This window comes from Oryx dammah, unplaced genomic scaffold (genome assembly GCF_014754425.2).
Source record: "Oryx dammah isolate SB20612 unplaced genomic scaffold, SCBI_Odam_1.1 HiC_scaffold_13, whole genome shotgun sequence".
Lineage (NCBI taxonomy): Eukaryota > Metazoa > Chordata > Mammalia > Artiodactyla > Bovidae > Oryx > Oryx dammah.
The window spans coordinates 6,460,883-6,484,437 of NW_024070197.1; the positions used below are offsets into that span (position 1 = coordinate 6,460,883).

General features: G+C 43.0%; 1 protein-coding gene and 1 pseudogene across 1 annotated transcript in view; one reads left to right on the forward strand and one right to left on the reverse strand.

Annotated features, from left to right (window-relative positions):
• Window positions 1–9,987, reverse strand: part of LOC120871955 (zinc finger protein 160-like) — a 40,264-nt gene extending 30,277 nt beyond the window's left edge. The window contains 3 exon segments of the mRNA XM_040252027.1: window positions 1,436–1,438; window positions 7,699–7,757; window positions 9,881–9,987. The gene's annotated coding sequence lies outside the window, so the exon portion shown is untranslated.
• LOC120873063 lies at window positions 4,272–10,139 on the forward strand (annotated as a pseudogene).
• The last annotated feature ends 13,416 nt before the right edge of the window (window positions 10,140–23,555 follow it).

The following is a 23,555-nucleotide window of genomic DNA, read 5'->3' on the forward strand; positions in this document are numbered from 1 at the left end:
GTCCTTATTGCCCAGCCCATTTAAGACCAGGAACATCTGCCATATATCTGAGCAAAAGAAACTTCCTTCAAGATTGGGTCAAACTGATACCAAGCAGGTAATTCTTTATTATAAGATTGCAGTAAAGTATTTTTAAAATACAGAATTGCAAATATATATCCACTGGTACAAAAAACATTGTAAGGGGTCAGCTTGGGAATAGGATCTGAGCAATCTTTTTCATTATGAAGAGAGAGGCTCTGTTGGAAGGTTCCAGGTCAATCCAGCCCATCCTTCCTCGTTTGCACAGAAAAGTCACAAAGGGACCTGAGGGAAACATCTTCATATCACCGCACAGCTCACTTTTTTCACTGATCATAGAAAATGGAGAAAGCAGACCATTAGACTAACCAGTTAAACTAGGTGTTTTCTTTCTTTTTTTGAAAGGGAAGAATGAAGCATTTTGTTGGTTTTATCATGTTAAATGTCCTTTTCTTTTCCCATTTCTCAAAGAAATGCCTTTAATTTCACAAGATCTAATGTCATACCTCCGTTATCCTCTGGTAAAGAGCTGAGATTCAGAAATATCCATTTGTGTGTACACACATAAACACATACACACAATTCATGTCTTTGGTAAAATCACAGTTGAAAACATGTCTATTTTATTACACAATGTTGAGAGGGTAACAGGCAGGAAGGCCAGGGGTCTCCAAATGGAGGAAATAGGCAGCAAGTGTCAGACATTTTTCTCTCTCTTAAGCAGCAGGAGGAAACAAACTAGCGATATTTTTTTCCTTCTCTATACAAATTTAAAAGGAGGTTTTTCTTAAAATACTGGGTTGTCATAATGACACCTGGGGTCAGACTCTCAAGACAATCAGGACTGAAGGTGCCTGGGGGTCCCCACACAAGCTCCTGTCCTAATTACACCGGAGGAACCCCGGGTATTAATAACTGTCGGGGGCCAATCCATCAATTTCCTTTTAGATACTGGGGCAACTTACTCCGTGCTTACTGAAGCCCCTAGCCCACTTCTTTCCTGATCCGCTTCCGTAATGGGACTGTCTAGACGAGCCAAAGGGTATTATCTCGGTTATTATGTTGTAACTGAGATTCTGTTTTCACACAAGTGTCCGATTGTGCTAGAGTCTCCCTCACCCCTTTTGAGGAGGAATATACTGAACAAGGTCCATGCCTCTGCTTTCATAAATATGGAGCCCTCCCTTTCTCTCCCTTTAGTTGAACAAAATGTAATCCTAGAGTATGGGCTGATGGAAAATCTGTGGGTCGAGCACAAAATGCCATTCCTGTAGTGGTCAAGCTCAAAGACCCACTTATTTCCACTTAAGAAGCAGTATCCACTGAAACCTGGAGGTTAAGGAAGGGTTAAAGCCCACCATTGAAAATTTAAGGGAGCACCGACTATTAATTCCCTGTTAACAGTCCATGCAACACTCTTATTTTGGGTATAAAGAAATCAAAAGGAAATAGCGACTAGTCCATGATTTACAAATAATAAATGAGGCTGTAGTTCCTTTACACCCCATGGTGCCTAATCCTTATACTCTATTGTCTGAAATTCCTGAACGAGCCAAATATTTCTCAGTAATTGATTTGAAAGATAGTTTCTATTCTGTGCCTTTGGTGGAGGAAAGTCAATTTCTATTTGCCTTTGAAGACCCTATGCAGCCAGCTTCTCAGTTAACCTGGACAGTTTTGCCCCAGGGATTTAGTGACAGTCCTCAATTATTTGGACAAAGTTTGTCACGGGATCTACAAAACTTTAATAGCTCCAAAGCGGTGGTGTTACAATATGTAGATGATATTTTGCTCTGTGCTGAGACAGAGGAAGCTTGTTCAGGAGCCTCAGAAGATTTCTTAAACTTTCTAGCAGGCTGCACTTATAAAGCATCAAGAGAAAAGGCTCAGCTTTGTCAACAATATATTAGATATCTGGGCCTAATCATATCAGAAGGGACTAGGGCCATAGGCCCTGAGAAAATTAAACTCATACTAAATCATCCCCTACCTATGACTTTAAGACAATTGAGAAGATTTCTGGGAATCACGGGCTACTGCCATATTTGGATTCCGGGTTACGGGGAACTTGCCAGGCCTTTATATAAACTTATAGCTGAAACTTAGCAGGCCCAAAGAGACAAACTGCTTTGGTCTCCAAATACTCAAAAGGCTTTTAAGGTTCTTCAGACTGCCCTCTTCTTGCAAGCTCCTGCTTTGAGCTTGCCCACAGGGTCAGGATTTGTTTGTCACTGAAAGAAAAGGTATGGCCTTGGGAATTTTGACACAAGCCTGAGGGCCTCACCAGCAAACTACTGCTTATCTAAGCAGAAAATCAGACATAATTTCACATGGGTAGCCCCACTGCCTAAGAGTAATTGGGACAGCAGCTTTATTTAGCACCTGAAGCTTTAAAAATAATTAATCAACTTAATCTTACTGTCCTGACTTCTCAAGATGTGAGTGGAATCTTAAATTCTAAGGTTAATATTTGGATAACAGACAGTAGGCTTCTTAAATATCAGTCGTTGTTAGAAGGACCAGTAACTAACCTTAAAGTCTGTGGACATTTAAATCCTGCCACTTTCCTTCCTGAGAAGGAAAATGAAACACCTGATCACGATTGTTCCCAATTTCTAACTTCAAACTATGCAGCTTTGGAGAATCTAATGGATACTCCATTAGACAATCCTGACATAGAAATATTTACAGATGGCAGTTCTTTTCTTCGGAATGAAAAGCATAAAGCAGATTAGACCATGGTGACTGCTGAACACGTTTCAGAAACAAGATCTCTCTCCCAGGGAACCAGTGCTCAGTTAGCAGAGCTTGTGCCTCTGACCCGAGCTCTAGAGTTAAGCAAAGGGCAGCGAGGAAATATCTACATGGATTCTAAGTATGCTTATTTGACTTTACATGCTCATGCTGCAATATGGAAAGAAAGACAGTTTAAAACAGCAACAGGAGAACCTACTATGCATCTCAGAGAGATCGAGAGACTTTTAACTGCTATATATTGTGTAGCTGTTATGCATTGCAAAGGGCACAGCAGGGATGGGAGTAAAGCAGCTGAAGGTAATCAGCTGGCTGACTGTCAAGCCAGAAAATCAGCACTTTATGAAACCCCTTCACTGCAGACGCCTTTGATCTGGACAGGTCCTGTGAAACAGGAAAAACCACAATATACTGAGGAAGACTTAGAAAGATGAGAAAAGAGGAACTAAGATTATAAATAAAGCATGGTTATAGTCCGAGGATAGACGATTACTAATTCCTGAAAATGCTCAATGGAAAATTCTTAAGGGTTTACACCAGAGTTTTCATTTGGGTGCAAAGCGTACTTATCAGATGGCTTCTCGTTTGTTTTAAGGTAAAAATGTAATGAAAACTTTAAAGAACATTATCAAAGGGTGTGAGGTTCGTCAGAAACATAACCCAAAGACTGAGAAGTTAGCAATATCTGGATTACAATGAAGTGGAAAGTATCTTGGAGAGGGCTGGGAAATTGATTTTACTCATATGCCAAAAGCTAATTGTAATTCTTGCTTACAAGTCTGGGTAGATACTTTTACTGAATGGATTAATGCTTTACCCTGTGTAGTAAGCCGGCTAAGGAGGTTATAAAGATTTTAATCCATGAAATTATCCCCAGGTTTGGGCTGCCATGGAGCCTTCAGAGTGACAATGGCTCCGCATTTAAAGCTGCTGTAACTCAGGGGGTATCTAAAGCTCTAGAAATAGAATATCACTTACACTGTTCCTGGAGGCCCCAATCTTCAGGAAAGGTTGAAAAATCTAATGACATTATCAAAAGACATCTACGCAAATTAACTTGAGAGACCCATACCTTTAATGAGGGCTTGAACTGCCCCCCAAAAGGAGGGACTGTCCCCCTTTGAATGTATTTATGGAAGGCCTTTCCTACGCACAGACATCGTTATAGACCCTGAAGCCTTGGAATTAACTAGTTATGTAACTCAGCTCTCAGCTTTTCAACAGGCATTAACAGAACTCTGGGAGATGACTCCTGACCCAGCCTCTGAGTCAAGCAAGCCTCTATTTGAGCCAGGAACCAAGGTCCTCTTAAAAACATTGGGATCTGGGGGCCCATCCCTCGATCCCCTCTAGGAAGGCCCTTACCAGGTTATTCTTTCTTCTTCCACAGCTGTCAAAGTGCCAAGAATTGATTCGTGGGTACATCACACTTGAGTTAAGAGGGGGCACCCTGAACAGAACTAAGGGACTTCATTTTATGTCTTTACTTTCTATGCTCTGACTTTGTACTTTTCAGATGGGCTTGATAATCTATGTGATCCTACTTCTGCTGACTCCAAAAATCCTGAGTGTGCCATTTGATCCTCAAGACAATGCCTTCCTGTCCTGCGCTCACTCCTACGCTGCATTCCACAATTGGTCTAACTGCTGGGTCTGCAGAGTGCTCCCCTCTTCATCATGAAAGGCTTTTGTGGTGGACATCTCCACTTCAAGAAAAAGACTTTCTCCAAGTCTGCAAATACCTTCGACAACAATCATATGTGATGCCTCTTCTACATCTGATGGCATCTACCAACCCTAAAATGGACTGGTGCACCACTTTGTACTTCAACTATGGACATAATGTGACTTTAATTTTGATTATACATTGTCTCGGTTTAATGACTATTTCTCTACACATAAGGCAAATAGGTCTGGATCTAATGGTTTTTTACCTGACATTTATCAAATATAGGATGAGGTTATATGGCCAACTCCTGAAAAAGCACGTCTAGTATCTACTGCCCCTATATGCTGCGAACAAACAGAGCCATCCCCAAAAGTCAGCCAACAACTTCATTACAATGATTGGAAACAATTGGGATTTTTGCCTCAGGATGTATGCAACGTAATCATTCCCGTGTTTTCCAACCCCAGTTCAGGTCCTCCCTTTGTCTGGCCAGGCACTAATTGGGACTGGATATCTCAGTCAGCTGGCTTGCTCCAAACGGGACCTACTGGATATGTGGCTCTTACCTATGGGCATGTCTTCTCCTTGGTTGGATAGGGACATGCACCCTGGGTCTAGCCTTTACTCACAGCTTTATATTTTCAGAGCTCCCAGGAAAGCCTGCTAATTTACCCACCCTAAAACTCAGTGGGCAAGGTCTGTATTTCACTGGTATGATTATTTGGCTGCAGTCTTTGGTCCCTCTTTGGGAACTACAGATGTTATGCTACGAGTGGATGCTTTGACTAATTTTACTCAACAGGCATTACAAGATTCTCAAAAAGCTATTTCAGCTCTTAGTGCTGAACAAGCACAAATTAAAAAGGTAGTTTTATAAAACAGATTGGCTTTAGCTATTCTGACAGCTGCACAAGGAGGAACTTGTACCATTATTCATACCCAATGCTGTACATATATACCTGATATGAGCCCTAATGTTATTCATTTTACTAAATACATGAACAAGATGATTGGGGCTATGGATATTCCTGAAGCCTCAATTGCCTCATTTTGGGAGACGTTAACAAGTGCCCCATGGTGGAAAACTATCTTAATTACAATAATTCTGACTGTTTTGTTTTTGCTGTTTGCTCCCTGCATCTGTAACTGTGTAACTGGATTCGTTTCTAGTTGCATGAAAGCTTTTAAGTTACAAAGGGTTGTGTTAGGGGAAGCACACTGAAACCGCCCACCCTGGCCAGGTACCATAGTAACTGTTTGCATGAGTTGTTTTATGACAGGAGATCCTGATAAGGAATACGGAACTAATGAGCCACCACCAACCTGAAGAGTTCAGGAAAGGTGGAAAGGAGACAAGGAGTGTCTGTCCACTTCCCAGAATCCCTCTCGCTAGCATCCATCTTGGCTGAGTGATGCGTGAGCCACCAGGAAAGACTCTGAATTAGAATGACTGGCCAAAGACCACCTGGAACTAATCTCATCACCATAAAACCCGAAACTGCGGGCCACGTGGCAGAGCAGTTCTCCTGGGTTCCCTTACCCTACTGCTCTCCAGCCGGGTGCCCTTTCCCAATAAAATCTCTTGCTTTGTCAGCACATGTGTCTCCTCGGACAGTTCATTTTCGAGTGTTAGACAAGAGCCCAGTTTCGGGCCCTGGAAGGAGTCCCACTTCCTGCAATAGTTGCTCAAACTCCTGCTACTGCTGCAGCTTCTTCCAACTACTATGTGGGGCCCTGGATCAGACATCTTCGGTATGAGGGTTAGGAGAATATGTTCAGTTCAGTTCAGTCGCTCAGTCGTGTCCGACTCTTTGCAACCTCACGAATCACAGCACGCCAGGCCTCCCTGTCCATCACCAACTCCGGAGTTCACTCAGACTCACGTCCATTGAACCAATTTAGGGACAACGCCCCTTGTCAGCTCCTAAGCAGTTATGGAACGAGAACTATGCCCCTTGTTCCTAGGCAACATAATTCTTCTAAAAGAAAAGGGGGGACTGAGAGGGTAACAGGCAGGAAGGCCAGGGGTCTCCAAATGGAGGAAACAGGCTGCAAGTGTCAGACATTTTTATCTCTCTTAAGCAGCAGGAGGACACAAACTAGCGATATTTTTTTTCCTTCTCTATACAAATATAAAACGAGGTTTCTAACATATTGTGTTGCCATAATGACACCTCGTTTCACCTGAAGTTAACTATTCTCAAACCTTGAGGTAACCAATCCATTTTTCTTATGGAAATGTTTGTCTTAAGCTACATCAATGGACTATGCATTTATCCCAGACTCTTTCAAGTTGGTTCCGCCTAATGGCCGAGAACCTACTTCACAAACCAGTATGTTATACTCAGATATTGTTCCCCTAATCTATGTAAACAGAACTATTTGTATGGTAATCTGCCTTCTACAAGATTCAAGTTAATCATTTTATGGCCTGGGATGAATCATCCGATGCCAAGATTATCCCAAAATGCACGTTATGGATGAGGGGCCTGGTGCCATTCTGAGTTTTAAAACCTTCCTTTTCTTCATTAACAGACTGCTAGTGACTATAATGGCATTCCACTCCAGTAAGTACCCTTGCCTGGAAAATCCCATGGATGGTGGAGCCTGGTAGGCTACAGTCCATGGGGTCGCTAAGAGTCGGACACGACTGAGAGACTGCACTTTCACTTTTCACTTTCATGCAATGGAGAAGGAAATGGCAACCCATGCCAGTATTCTTGCCTGGAGAATCTCAGGGACAGAGGAGCCTGCTGGGCTGCCATCTGTGGGGTCGCACAGAGTCAGACACAACTGACACGACTTAGCAGCAGCAGCAGCCCCCCATTCTGAACCCCCTTCCACCTCCCTCCTCACCAGATCTCTCTGGGTTGTTTCAGAGCACTGGCTTTGGGTGCCCTGCTTCGTACATGGAACTTGCACTGATCATTCTATTTTACATATGGTAATTTACATGTTTCAGTGCTATTCTCTCAAATCATCCCACCCTCGCCTTCTCCCAGAGTCCGAAAGTCTATTCTTTACATCTGTGTCTCCTTTTGTTGCCCTGCATGTAGGATCATTGGTACCATCTTTCAAAATTCCATATATATGCATTAATATACAGTATTTGTCTTTCTCTTTTTGACTTATTTCACTCTGTATAATAGGCTCTAGGTTCATCTACCTCATTAGAACTGATAAACAAGGTGACATTTTTGCTAAGTATGGCACAAAATAGTCTAAGATGATTGACTACTAAGAAAGATGACTACCAAAGAAAATTTCAAATGTATGAGATGAAGGGAAGAAAGCACTCAGGCAAGGAATGAATCTGAAAAAAATTTGAAAAAAAAAACAACCGTGAATTATTTTTAATCTAAAAATCTGGTGTCAAAGTTTAAAAAAAATGTGGAGAATAATCATATTTAGAAAAGGATGAAAGAGTAGAATACTGGAAACTAAAAAAGCTTATTTCTGAAGTTAAAAATGATTACAGAAACTGAATGAATTAAGACCCATTCCAAGCTCAAAAAGCACCATACATAAAGAAAGGAGAAAATGTGAATCTGTTTAAAAAAAAAGAAAGTGTTCCTTTAAAAATGCTACCCAATAATGATACAGTGGATAAGAATCTGCCTGACAATGCAGGGGACATGGGTTCTATCCCTGGTTCAGGAAGATCCCACAAGTACAGGCAACTAAGCCTGTGCACAACTATTGAGCCTGTGCTTTAGATACTGGGAGCCACAACTCCTTGAGCCCATGGCACAGCTCAACCCAAAAAGATTCATTAAAAAAAAAAAAAAAAGGCTACCACAGAGTGACACTCCAGAGTCAGTCATTTCTTGCCCCAGATCTCTTCTTCCTTGACGTCTATCTCATGATAGGACAAGGGAAGGGGGTCTCTCATAACTCAGTGAATCAAGCCACTGCCCCAGGCTCAACAGCGTATGCAAATGAAAGTCGTCATCTGCCACAAGTAATAAAAAAAGACACAAGCCTTATAGACAGTTTTGAAATTCTCATCCTCCTCTGTATAACTAAAAAAATCATCTGTATCCAAATGGGCGACACCTGGATCGAGCTTACCCCTCTGTTCACCTCGCTCCCTATTTCATCTGGGTCTCCGTGTCTCTTTTTCTCCCCCTCTGCTCTCCTGCTGTTCCTGTCCTATCTCCTGCCTCACATGTGTCCTGGCCAGGCTGCTGCAATTCGCTCCGCTTCGAAATGCTCTCTCTCTCCAACATTCCTGAGTCTTTCAAAAATCCATACCTATGTCTGCTTCTTCTTCTCCCATTTCGGCTCCCTCTCTGCGCTCCAGATTACTACTCCCCTTCTCTCGCTGTGGCTCTCCCTTCCTCCTCACTCTCTGGCAGGCCATGTGGCTATGCTTCCTTCCAGCCCTTTCTTCCTCTGCTCCTTACCTTTCTCTGCCAGCACCAGAAAACCGGCCACCTCAGATTGAGACTTGAACCCTTGTGGCGGAACTCCAACCGGGTGAAAACACAACTCGGGACTCTAACCCAAGAGGCCTAGACTCAAAGCCGGCCAAAACCCAGTTAGGGACTCTCCACCTCTGACGTCCCTCATCGCCCTTCCCTGATACAGGGCAGTTCTCCCTATGCTGTTTTCCAATCCCTGGAGATCTGGCTTTCTAATTTATTAATACTTCTCTATTTTACTCACTTGGCTATTTTCAAGGCTTAACCTCTTTGACTTGACTATCCCTTTGCAAATTCCTCAGCCATTCTCAGTTTTCCCATTGGTTCTCGCTGATGCTTTTCTCCTCAGTTTCAGTTATTTCTCTCAGTCCTTCTGACTCTGCTTCTCCTGATCCGCCTGCCTCCTGAATTTACTGAGTGGGCGACAGAAGGAGACGCCCCCGGGCCGGAAGAGCACCTTTTCCCCCGAGTTGAACTGGGCATGGGACACACACGGCTGGCCCAGGTCACCTACCCTATGCGGGGTGAGGGGACGGGCTGACAGGAAAGGGGGCCGCTGCGGGGCAGAAGGAGCGGCCTCAGGAGACGCGAGGACAGAGGGGCTGAGAGGGAGGGGGCTCAGGAGCGGGGCGGCCTCGCCGGAATCCCGGGACCAGGGAGAGCGCGCGGCCTATCTGGGCTCTGCCTCCAGCGGTCGAGAAGGCGATGCGGCGGGCGCGACTCCAACTCGCGAGAGAGGGCTTTACTTGGCGAGGCCAGAAGCCAAAAAGGGTTTTAAGCAGGAAAATATCGCCAGAGGCGGTGTCTACGCGCATCGAGGGCCGAAACCGCCTCAGCAACACTTAAAACCCAAAAGAAAAGATAACTGGGCCGCAACGGCAGCGGCAGCGTCTATTCGGGGCCGAGCACCGGGTGCCAGGGTTTTCAGGTCGCTGGCAATTCCCACACCAGGAGGACGAGTGAGCGGGGGCGGAGGTGGGGACTGGAGGGGCGGGGAGCTCTGCAAACTTACTCTAGAAGGAAGCGTAGGCGCCGCTCGGGGACCTCGGCTCCGCGCTCTCCCACTTCCGTCTCTGTGGGAAAAGGCTTTTGGTTTTAGAGCCGCGGCTTCCGACCAGGGGCGGGGCGAGCACCCGCTGTGCGCAGAGTTCGTGGGAGGGGCGGGGCGCGGAGGGGGCGGGGCCTGTTACCTTGACAGCATTGTTATGGTCTGTAACACTGCTCAAGTAAAAGCTTCAAGTTATGTCCACAGCCAAGATACTACCTCTTAAGACTAAAAGGGTTTATTCTCAATAAAAAAAGGTGTTTTTCACAGCATGTTGTGCTCAGATCCTGCTAGTGAAGCTGAAGCAATTCAGGGATCTGGGAACTTGGGCAGTTTTAAGAAACAAGAATGGGACTAGTCTCTATATTACAAATACAAAACTCTGCCTGGGTAGAAATGGGCTTTTCCCTACTCATAGCCTACAAAACAGCAAACTTAGAATAGTGCTGAGTTCAACAAACTCAGGGTCAGTACCTGGGTGTCTGAGATAGAGGACTTAAGGGATGTGATCATTTGGGTTACTAAGCACAGCCTTTTAAGAGCAAGACACTTTAAATGATTACAAACTGCGTTATTGTTTCTTTTATCCAATGTGTTTTAATTATTTCCCCTTTCTAAACCCAACTCTTTAAACAGTGACATACAGGGGGGTTGTATATGCAACTCTTCCAATGACAAATATCATTGTGTAAGTTTAAGCTACAGAGAAACAATTAACTGATACATATACTGTGAAACGATTATCACAATAAGTTTGCCTAGCATCCATAATTTCGTATAGATAACCTAAAAATGATTCTTGACAGTGGTTTCACCAATGATTTATCAGATACAACACCAAGAGCTCACACCAACAAACTAAAAAGAGTTAAATTGCACACATCCTAATTACCAAATATTGTGCAGTAAACCATCCTCAGCAGTGAAAAAACAATGTACACTATAATACAAAAAATTACCAAGCATATATTCAATAATAGTTTAACATCAAGAATACATAAAGAACTCTACAAAGTACTGATTACCAATTCCACCATAGGGGTGGGAAGCTTTCTTAACCAACCATCCCACATATTGCAAATAAAATACAAAGAGTAACATAAAATAGAAACTTAATGACAAAAATAAAAGACAATCATTTATAATGCATACAAATATAAAAACAGGAAAGTAGCTATGCCTTGAAAAAAAACAAATGATGGTTTATCACTGAAGTTATCACTCCACTATATAAGCTCTATCATTAAGTTGCTACAAAATTAAGTGTGGAGGCAGAATGATCAATAGCACCCAGGTGACCAGCATGCAGCATCAGCAACAGTTTAGTCAACAGCCTCACAACTATGAGGGTGTGAACCTGGACAGTATCCTTGTCAGGAGAAGTTCCTACACCTCTTGGTGAGGCTCAAAGGGCATGGTGATAGTACACGTGAACAACACTATCACAGTGCCCTTCACGCAGGCTTCTCTGACATCACTCAAAGCCAGAAAAAGATGTACAGGTCAAGGTCTTCAGATACTTTCTCATATCACAGAACATGCTGACCACTATACTAAGTAGCTTCAAGTGGTAATTCTGTATGCAGCAGGAAAATATTATAACCAATAAGGGAAAGTATTCTCCTTTAAAAATTTTCTCTTACCCAGTAAACCCACACCACAGAGAGTCCAGGAGGAGCTGCCTCGTAATCACGGGCGGATTACCACAGCAAAGAAACTGGACATGACTTCAGACCCTACGGCCACATACTTCAAAATCAAATTTAAAAGGAAAAATTATACAAATTAAGGAGAAAGGTCTACACTCCCAGACTAGATAGACCAGTACAAGAGCAGAAAACTATGAGATGTGGGGGTCTCATATCCTAAGACCTTGAGATGGGACTATTTGGTCCACCCAGAGATGCCAAGCTAAGAGCCTGAAAGATTCACACATTTTCCCTTTGTGGACTGCTGTCCTTATAGTTTTCCTAAGTAACAGGCACAGAAGATCCAATCCACCAGCTTATTCCACACACCCTGACATGTATGGCAGCAAAAGGAGAACAGCAGAAACGGCTGAGCAATCTCAAGAGGCAGACAGGGACTAAGACAGTTCATTACAGGTTCTGAGGTGCCAGATAAAATTAAAGAGCAGCCAGTACTTTCCCATTTGCCAATTCTATCTCCCAAATATGACAACTGTGATGAAAGCAGCACCGGATCAGGGGTTAGATGCTTGGGGCATCAGCTCTGATCTATATGGACTAAGAATTGAGTAGCCAATACATCCAAGCCCATAAAGAGAGAAGAGGGGGCAAGGCAGCCCACCTCATGCTCCTCACACTCGAGAACAACCAGCTCACAGCAGGGAGATGGCGACTGTTGTGGATACAAACCTTGCCTTTGTGTCTGATGGAGCTGCAGCACCACGGGCGGGTGAAAGAATATATGATACATGTTGAAGGACAGGCTGAGGACTCAGGGAAAGGTTAAGCTTCCTCTGGGACTTTAATAAACAAACTTCTCCTTGGCCAAAGAGCTGAGAGAGTCAATTCTGAGGTAGGTTGAGAAGTCCTGGGTAACCGAGGAGGAGAAAGGGGTCTGGGGATCTCAAGGAGGAGAAAGAGGTGTGGGGCTCTTGAGGAGAATAGATAGTAGTCTGGAATTCTCAAGGAGAAGAAAAGGACAAACTTTTTTCTTTAAGCCCAGAGCTGACGATTACACAATAAAACAACAGAGCTTAAAGTCTGTACTAAGCAGAGACATTAGTTTACCAAAAAAGGTCCATCTAGTCAAGGCTATGGTTTTTCCAGTGGTCATGTATGGATGTGAGAATTGGACTGTGAAGAAAGCTGAGCACTGAAGAACTGATGCTTTTGAACTGTGCTGTTGGAGAATACTCTTGAGAGTCCCTTGGACTGCAAGGAGATCCAACCAGTCCATTCTAAAGGAGATCAGTCCTGGGTGTTCTTTGGAAGGAATGATGCTAAAGGTGAAACTCCAATACTTTGGCCACCTCATGCGAAGAGGTGACTCACTGGAAAAGAGTCTGATGCTGGGAGGGATTGGGGGCAGGAGGAGAAGGGGACTACAGAGGATGAGATGGCTGGATGGCATCACCGACTCGATGGACATGAGTTTGAATGAACTCCAGGAGTTAATGATAGACAGGGAGGCCTGGCATGCTGCAATTCATGGGGTCGCAAAGAGTTGGACACAACTGAGCGACTGCATTGAACTGAAGATAATACAAAAACAATGTACCCTGCTTGAGGACATGTTTCTCCTTCTTGAGAACCTTCTGACTATCCAGTCATCTTGAAACAGAAATTCTGGTCATGAGTCTGATAAGACCTTTACCTTGAAACAGAAATTCTGGTCATGAGTCTGGTAAGACCTTTACAACCTTGAGACATTCTTTTGACTTACTGTAATAACCAATTGAGAAACTATATAGCTCCCTTGCTAAGACTAGCGAGGGGGGGCATTCTCCATCCGCCTTCTGATGTCTACGTTAGAAGCTTTCTCTGTCCCATTTCATACTTTAATAAAACTCTGCTACACAAAAGCTCTTGAGTGATCAAGCCTGGTCCCTGGTCCCAAAGCTATATCTTCTTCTTCAGAGATCATGAATCTGACGTTGTTCACCGTAAGCTCTCATCTTTATGTACCATTACAAGAGGTTTCCAACCACTATTAATGATGTGCTTTCCTCTCTGTCCTGAGATCTCATCTCTGTTCATACTTTGATACATTCCCGTCCATTTAGGGGTTTTGTTTATTTTTACAAAACAAATATCTCAATAAAACATATGATGTATGAAAAAAGCACACCTAACATTGTTCTCAGTGGTGAAAGACTGAAAACTTTTCCTCTGAGATCAGGAAGAAGGCAAGGACACGCACTCTGCATCACTGTTCAACAAAGGACTGAAACTCCTAACCAGAGCAATTACACACAAAAAAGAAATCAAAGCTTCCCAAAGTGAAAAATTAGAAAGTTACCTTCTTCCCTAGAGGACAAGGTCTTTTATGTATAAACTGTAGATTCCACACAGACACAAAAAACCCCGTGCCACATCAAATAGCAACTTTAGCAAACTTTCAGGATACAAAAATCAACGTGCAAATCAGCTGCATTTCTATACAGAATGAACAATGTCAAAAGAAAATCACATAACAATTTTATTTACTATTGTATTAAAAATGGATGAAACATTTAAGAATAATTCACCAAGGAGGTGAAACATATACACTAAAAACTACTTAACCATTTCTAAAAGAAATCCAAAATAAACAAATCTAGTAGTCAAGGACTGGAAATCCCAGTACTCTATATTTCCAAGTTACTCAAAATGTTCCACAGATTTAATGAACTCATTATGAAACTTACAATAGAAATGTTTGCAGAAATAGAAAAAACTTGCCAGAAGTCATAAAGAATCTCAAGGGGACCACAAACTGCAAAAATACTCTTCAATAAGTACAAAGATGAAAGATGAAGGCCACCCTTTTTAAAATTTCAAGCCATATCACAATTTAATCCAGATGCTGTAGTAATGGCATAAACAGATTTATACACCAAGAGAACAGAAGAGAATGTTCAGAAATAACCATTTGCATATATTTAAAATCTAATGACAAGGATACTAAGAAAACCTAGCGGAAAAAAGACAGTTGCCATAACAAATGGTGAATCTATGGGTTAAACAATGAAGAGGAAACCTCACCTGCATCAAAAGTACAAACATCTCTGTGCCAAACCACAAAATAAACACAGTGAGAAGACAAAATCTGAGGAATGAAGGCAATGACAGTGAATTTCCAGCTCTCAGAGACTTAGATTCATGTCAGTTTCAAACAGATGATGGAATAGCACACTCTCTATCACTGAAACCTGATTCTGAACTTTCCATCCCATTTACAATCAAGATTTTGAAGTCAGTGACTCACTCACTTCGCTTCAATTACCTTAGAACAAATTTCCCTTTTTAGGTCTACTTCCAGATTTTAACAGGTACTGTGCATGTTAATACCTGACTTCCACCCACAGCTTCTTAATCCTGATTGACAGAGAGCAGACTGCACATCCAGAAGGACCCGAGGCAATCCCTGCTGCCCAACAGCACTGAGACCCCTTCTCAAACCTGTGGGTGTGAAGCCCTGCCCAGGATGGTGCCCTCCACACAAGGTCCAGGACACTGGGTCATGGGGAGCTGGGATCTAAGTGGAGATGACAGGCCCTGAGGGAAGTTCCCTGGTGAGTGTGCATGTACAGGTGTCAGGAAGGATACTTCAGAGATGATTAGTAAGTCCAAAGAAGGGATTTCAGGAAGGACAGACTGAGAATCAACTGAGAATATGATTTTACCTGAGAAAGAGCCATTCCTCTTTTCTTGCCTTTTTTCCTCCTTTTCCCAGCTTCTTCCCCAGACAATGTAAGTTTTTAGAAGTTGATCTGGCAAGTGGAAAACAGGCTGCTTCAGGCTTAGAATCAACATCCCCCCTTCGTTCGTCACAACCACAAAAACAGGAAGACCTCACTACGTGGAACAGTCCTTTGGTGTCCACTGCCTCAGGTGGGATGCTGTTTCTGCCCTCCTATTTCTTCCCTCACACCTGGCCTGCCCCACCTTGGCAACTTGTTTCTCCTCTTGCTGCTCTTCTCCCCACCCCCACCCTTCTAATCGTCCTAAATATCTATACATCTGTCTCTTTCTTTCTCCAACTCTGCTCCCTCTCCCTTCTAGTCACACCCCTTCTCTCCCTGTTACAATCCCACTCTGGGGCACTCCAGGTGTCTAGGCTTACTTCCTTCTCTTCTCGTCAACACCTATCCCTGTTTCTCTCCTAGGATCACCCCTGTCAGCCCTCCTGGCAGACGCGGGGCCCGTCTCCTTGTCTCCAACTCCTGGAGATCCCACGCCTTTGTCCATTATTCTTTCACCCACCCGCTACTTTAAGGGCTAACTCTAGTTCATTTTACCATCCCTTTGCAACTGCCTCAGCCATCCTGGGCGACCCCGTCGGTTGTCTCATTGTTTTTTCCACTTCTGAGTTTGCCTTTCACTCTCAGTCACTGCTTCTTCTGATCCCCCTCGCCCACGTATCTACAGAAACGATGAGTAAATGAACCGCCCGCCTATCAAAAGAGCCCCTTTTCCAACGAGACGGACTCGTGACGGAAAAACACTGGGTGTCACACGTCCAGCCCAGGGGTGAGGAAAAGGGACTGATCAGGAAGGGAGGCCTGCGGGGCAGAACGATCGGCCTGAGGAGACGCGAGGGCAGAGAGGCTGGGAGCCAGGGGGGTCTCGGGCCGGGCGGGCTCTCCAGAATCCCAGGACCGGGAGGGGACGCGGCTTCTCCGGCAGCGGGGCTGTTGATGCGACCTCCAGGGGCCGACAGGGTGAGGCGGTGGAGGTGGGCGTGCCCGAATCCCCCCTCGCACCCGGGCACAGGTGTAGGTGCTAACGGTTAAGATTTAAGCAGGAAAATATTCTGAAAGGCGATGTCTCCGCGGCCGAAGGCCGAAAAACAAACGGCAAGGACAAGCCTTAGAGCGATTTCGAATACTCGACCTGCAACCGCGGCCTCTCGGTTTATTTGGGGCGGACGGCGAGGTATTGGGATATTACTGCCGCGGAACCAGCGGGACCACGAAAAGAGGCGTGGCGAGGGCGGGTTCGACGACTAAGCGCGCAGCACACGTGTACACTAGGAGAAAGAAACTCCAGGGCTACCCGGCGACCTTCCGCTTCCGCAGGAAACTGCGCACGCGCGGATTCCGAGGCGGAGCTTCCGCGTCGGGGGCTGGGCGGATCCCTGCAGGCGAGGGGCGGGGCGAGGAGCGTCCAAGTTGCTAGGCGAGAGCAAGGCGGGGCAAGGGGCCGGGAGGAGTTTAACAGTCCTGTCATGCCCCATAAATTACAGCCTGTTTTTTTAAATTTGTTGCCTTAAACATCTAAATAGATAGCATATTCTTCTATAATTACAATATGGAAACGTCTATGAACAAAATAAACTTTTTGTCATGTGTTGAGGAAAGAACGGTGCTAGTAGTGAAAGTTGCTCAGTCGTGTCCGACTCTGCGACCCCATGGTCTATACATACAGTCCATGGAATTCTCCAGGCCAGAACACTGGAGTGGGTAGTCTTTCCCTTCTGCGTGGGATTTTCGCAAGCCAGGGATCTAACCCAGGTCTCCCGCATTGCAGGCAGATTCTTTACCAGCTGAGCCACAAGGGAAGCCCCTGTTAGTAAGATTCATCCAGTGTTTTAGCAACAACATTTAAGCAGCCAGGTTATGGTCAGTGTTTGGGGACAGACTTAAAAATCTGCAATCCGGGCCTACCTTTGAGTTCTTCTTTTAGTGCCTGTTGGCTGCTAGACAGTTCCTTTCTTAAATTCTTCCGATTTAATTTGAATTTTATACATTCCCCCACAGCCTTCTGGAAATTTTGAGGATTTGGGTCACTTTGAGCTCCCCCCTCGGGATGCGAGGAAAACATGCCCTAGGCACAGTGGAGAGGAGGAAGCTGGTGGGTTCCATGGACCAGAGGCACTGCTGCAGCGCGGCTCCACGCCGCCATGCAGGCAGAGGATGCCTGCCTTCCCAGGTTGCTGTGTCCCCCCGTTACACTTTTAAGGCAAAAGCTTGTAACTTTGTAGACCAGTATGTTGGAAACTAGGCTATGTCCTCCTAAGAAGTAGAAAAGTTTCAATAGAGATTTTATTTTCCTTTTTAAAATTTTTTGAAACTACGAAAGTATGACAACACATTTACATGAGGCTTTGAAAGTAGTTAGACAGTTCCACTATATATTACAATTTTTTAAGTAGACAAATTAAGATTTTTAGTTGGAATTTCAATATTAAACTCTCAAAAATTAATAAAATGGACAGGAAAGTAGGATATACTAGACCTGAAAAGAATTGTGAACCAATTCAACATAATTAAGATTTAAACAATTTTCACACAAGAGCAGGATACAAATTGTATTCAAGTTCCCGTAGACTATTAACCAGGAGTCACTGGAACATGACATAAAAAAAGGTGCAAAAGTTTCATGGCCTAAATAAAGAGTACTGAAATCGTACAGGGCCTGCTCTCTTATTACTGTGAAACTATGTGAGAATCAATACCAAAAGGTATTTGAAAATAACCCACATATTTTCAAGTGTAATAAATAAATAAATAAATGGTTTTGTCAGCAGGTCCTTGCCTGTCCTGCTCCTGGCAATTCAGGGGTTGGGAACCTGGGTCTCTGAAGAGTTCCTGTAGGGCAGTAATTGGATGCAGAACATTTCCTGCCATTAGAATAATTTAACCATTTTAAGAAAACAAGAAATTTTTGAGGATTTCTCTCTGTACTGCAAACTAAAATAAGAAATACAAAACGATCCCTGGGGAAAACGTGCCATTTTACAGTGACATCCTGTATCACAACTTTTCCTCTTTGTTCTTCATTCAGCTGGAAGGCCAAACTCCACATGGCTCAGTTCCAGAGACACAAGGTCAAAACCTACAGTCTGAGACTGGAGGACTAAGGTATGTGATGGGAACTTCCGTCAGTACCTTTTTTTTTTAATTTTGAAATTGACAGTTTACTAACCATTACTTTAAAAAGAGCAATTTCCATTGATCAGTTGCTAAGTCGAATCTGAGTCTTCGCAACTCCATGAACTGCAGCACACCAGGCTTCCCTGTCCTTCACTATCTCCCAGGGTTTTCTCAAACTTGTGTTGATTGAGTGGGTAATGCCATCCAACCGTCTCATCCTCTGTCGCCCTCTTCTCCTGCCCACAATGTTTCCCAGCATCGGGGTCTTTTCCATTGAGTCCTCTCTTTGCATCATGTGGCCAAAAAGAGCAACACATCTTTAAAAAATGATGAAAACAGCATTGTTCCTTTAGTATACATTCTAAGCTTCTACTGCTCTCCACACAACAGGCCAATAATTGAGAGACAAGTTGCTGGGGCAGGAATAATCACTTTATTCAGAAAGTCAGGAAACTAAAAATATGGTGGACTGTACCCCCAAAACCATCTTATCTGAGTTAGAACTCAGTCGCATTTTATACTAAAAGAGGAGGAAATCAAGTCAAGTCAAATTCCTTTGAACCTAAGGAATCAAACAGTTACGTAACAGAGCATAAAAGTCCATCAATAAGAGTTCCCTGAGAAACCTCAAATAACATCAAGGAATTTGAAGGGCAACGGAAGGCCATAAAAGGTCATTGTATAGGGTCACTCCTCAACCCCTCCCCCACACACAATATCAGTAATCTTATTACTATTTAAATCATTCCTGTGCTGGGGTAGAAAAAATTTAAGGCTACATAATATATTTAAGATATAATTTCAACTGTTAAAAAGTACAAAGCTTATTTATGAGATGATGTTTTGTAATAAAACCATGGAGTTGCATATCCATGCACACATGCAAATACACAATTGACTGAAATGAAGAGTTGCCTCTTGACACATTTTAAAATCATTTTCTCATGATCACTTTTAGTCATATGTATTTCAGCATATCTGGGGCCATGAAAATGAATCAACTGTACTTAAGTGTGGCAATATTACCTTTTTTAAAAAGTTTGTTTAATTATTTAGGTTGTGCTGGTCTTTGTTAATTTGTGTGGTTTTTTCTAGTTGCACTGAGCAGGAGATACTCCTGAGTAGTTGTGGTGAGTGGGCTTCTCACTGCAATGGCATCTTTTGTTACAGAGAACAGGTTGTAGGTGAACTGCACACGCAAGGCTTCTGTAGTTGCAACACATGGGGTCTGCAGTGTTGGCTCACAGGCTCTCGAGCATGGGCTCAGTAGTTGTGGTGGATGGGCTTAGTTACTCCCAGGCATGCGGAATCTTCTCGGACCAGGGAGATCCAACCCATATCCCCTGCATTGGCAGACACATTCTTATCCACTGTACCAACAGGGACGTCTCAACTCTAATACTATATTAGTTTAAAAAAAAGAAAAAGTAGTAGATGTATAAAAAACATATATAGAATACTTTGAGTCCAATCTCTATAAAATACCTGTCTTCACAAATAATATGAGGGCATCTCTCCTGGCACAATGGTAAAGAATCCACCCACAAATGTGGAAGACATGGGTTCTGCTCCAGGATAAGGCCACATGCCTCGGGGCAACTAAGACCAAGTGATACAACTACTGAGCCTGTGCTGTAACGCCCAAGAGCCCAAACTACTAGGCCCACGTGCTGAAACTACTGAAGCCCAAGCATCATACAGCCCATGCTCTGCAACAAGACACCACAACGGGAATCGCATGCACCACGACTAGAGAACAGCCTCGACTGCTGGCAACTAAAGAAAAGACCAAGCAGCAGCAAAGACCCAGAACACCTAAATAAATAATTGTTCTAAAAAAATGATTTTATCAACAGTTAATTTTAGGTATGTAGTTATTAACAAAATCCAAAGTTTATTTGTTAATTCCACAATAAAACAATGAACCAAGGTTAGTAAAGTGGGGACTTCCCTGGCAGTCCCATGGTTAAGACCTCGCACTTCCATTTCTGGAGTTTCAGGTTTAATCCATACTCAGGGAACTAAGATTCTGCAAGCTGCACCATGTGACAAAGAAGATAAAAAAATACCAGTAAACTTGGATTTTATAGTGAAAAACAGTTGATGGAATGAAAAGCCCCCTAGCCCTGTTAAACATGCTGTTTAATACCTACAATCAACATTCCCCCTTCCTGAGCCCCAGCTACACATGCAGGGAAGCCCTCCATGGGGAACAGACAGTCCTCTGTGCTCACTGTCTCAGGAGGGACTCAGGACAGTCAATTCTGGCACAGAGACGAACACAGGAGCTTTCCCACACTTTCCCTCGGATCACACTCCCCTCCTGGTGAGGCTTCATGTACCCAGCAGCAGGGGGCACTTCCGCTGACCCCAGGATCCCCTTCAGGTCACACAGCAGGCCCTGGTCTATCCCCACTCAGAGCAGAGTGGCCTCCTCATCCCTGGGGCTATTCTCAGTCTCAGAAGTGGAGCCTAAGAGCCTTGGTTCTCAATGTAGGATCCAGATCAGATTTGCTGCACTGTGAACGTACCTGGGACTAGGACCCACACAAGTATCTGAGGACGTCTGATAGGGCAGGGGGTACCATACATGGTTTTGCAAAATGCATCATGGATCTCATGGGAAACATGGGTTGAACACCATTAAAGGTGGCAAACCCAGCCCACCACCGACATTCTTCTTTTCCAGCCTTACTGAGATAGAACTAATCAAATAGATATGTGTATACTTATCATGCATGATGTCAGCATTTGACAGAGGTATACACTGTGAAATATTTATCACAATCCAGTCATCAACACATCCATCAACTCCCACTTCCCATGTTTTGTATGGTGAGAACACTTAAGATTTACTCTACTGGCAAATTTAAAGTATGTAGTAACACAGAAGAATTTACTGCAGTTAGAATGCGTCACATAGCTCCCCAGAACTTACTCATTTTACAACTCAAAGTCCATACATTAACATCTTCCCATCTATAGATTCCTTTGGGTAGAATACTCATTTTCACTATATAGATTCTTCCAATCCACGAACATGGTATATTGCTCCATCTATTTGTGTCATCATTTTCACTAGTCTTTTATAGTTTTGTACATGTAAGTCTTTTTGTTTCTTTAGGTGAACTTATTCATAAGTACTTTGTTCTTTTCATTGCAATGGTGAATGGGATTTTTTCCTTAGTTTCTCTTTTTTCATTGTTAGTATATAAGAATGCAAGAGATTTCTGAGTATTAATTTTATATCCTGAAATTTACTATATTCATTGATTAGCTCTAGTAATTTTCTGGTGCTATCTTTAGGGTTTTCTATGTAGAGGATCGTGTCATCTGCAAACAGTAAGAATTTTACTTCTTTTCCAATCTGGATTCCTTTTATTTCCTTTTCTTCTCTCACTGCTAGGACTTCCAAAACTATGTTGAATAGTTGTGGTGAGAGTGGGCACCCTTGTCTTCTTCCTGATTTTAGAGGAAATAGCATGCACAACTTTTGTGTGGTTTCTTTGAAAGACATATATTTTTAAGTCTAATACACTCTGTTGTGTTGAGAAAGCCCTTGCCTACACAGTTCATGACTTCTCTTCATTATGGACTCTTACTGCATAATACTTCAACTCAAGGTGAAACTTTTTCCATTCCGATTGCATCTGGAAGGCATTACTCTAGTATCGTCCCCAAACTTTGCTGTTTCAGAAAATTCCTTCCTAGAAATACAATTGTGTGGCTTGTTTCCAGGATATATATTCCTACATATCTAGAGAGTGAGTAGTAATTGTGAAAACTGCCATAGTCATTGCATTTCTAAGTATTTGATAAATCCTGAGTTTAAGGCAGCACCTAAAAGCCTTGCCACATTACATACACTTGTAAGGATCTCCCTAGTATGGATCATCTGATGATTGGTGAGATATGAGCCCTGAGTGAAGGTTTTACACATTCATTATCACTTGTAAGCTTTTTCTTCAGAATGCCTTCTTATGGATTCTTAAATTGAGACTGTTGTCTACAAGCTCTCTATAAGACTGTTGTCAAGACACACTCATTACATCAGCATAGCTTCTATGTATTAGAGTATGAACTTTCTCATGAAGCCTAAATGGAAACACCTGACAAAAGCCTCACCACAGTGAATACATTTGTAAGGTCTCTTGCGTATGGATCACCTGATGTCTTTTTAGGCCTGAATGCTACCTGGTGCATTTGCCCCACTTATTACATTTCCTTTCTCTGGATTATGAATTCCCTGAGGATGTGACTAATGAGACTTGTATTGAAGCAGTGGTCACATATGTTACATTTAAATCCTTTCTCTCATGTACAGGTGACCTTATGGTCCCCTTAAGATTTACTGCACTCTAAATGTATGGCTTCTTTCCAGTATGATTTTTTTTCACGATTCATAAGGTTTGAATGCCTTCTAAAACATTTGCCACAATCACTACATGGGTAAGATCTCAGAATTCATTACATGACAGTTAGTTAGTTCTGAACTCAGAATCCAAAGCTTTGCTACACCCACTGTATTTGTGCAGTTTTCCTACAATTTGACTTTTCTGAAGGTCAACAGGATGATATACTTTACTGCATTTATTACATCTGTAAGGTTTCACTCTAGAATGCATTCACTGATTATCTGCAAAACGATTCCTGTGACTGAAGGGTTTCACATATAAATTACATTTATATCGCTTTCCCTAATGGTTATACATCAATGTGCAATGAAAGCTCTGCCACACTAATTATATTTGTATGATTTCTCTCTAGTATGAGTTCTCTGATGAACTATAAGGCCAGAAATCTGACTAAAGGCTTTGTCACACACGTTACATTTGTAAGGTTTCTGTCCAGTATGAATTCTCTGATGACTTCCAAGGTTTGCATTTTGAGTACAGCACCGGCCACAAATATCACATTCATATGGTTTCTCTCCAGTATTAATTCTCCGATGAACTACAACATTTGCACTTTGAATAAAGCTTTGCCACATATATCACATTTATATGCTTTCTCTCCAGTAGATAGATAGAGTGTCTGATGAACTATGGATGGAGGTTCGTGACACTGTACAGGAGACAGGAACTAAGACTATCCCCA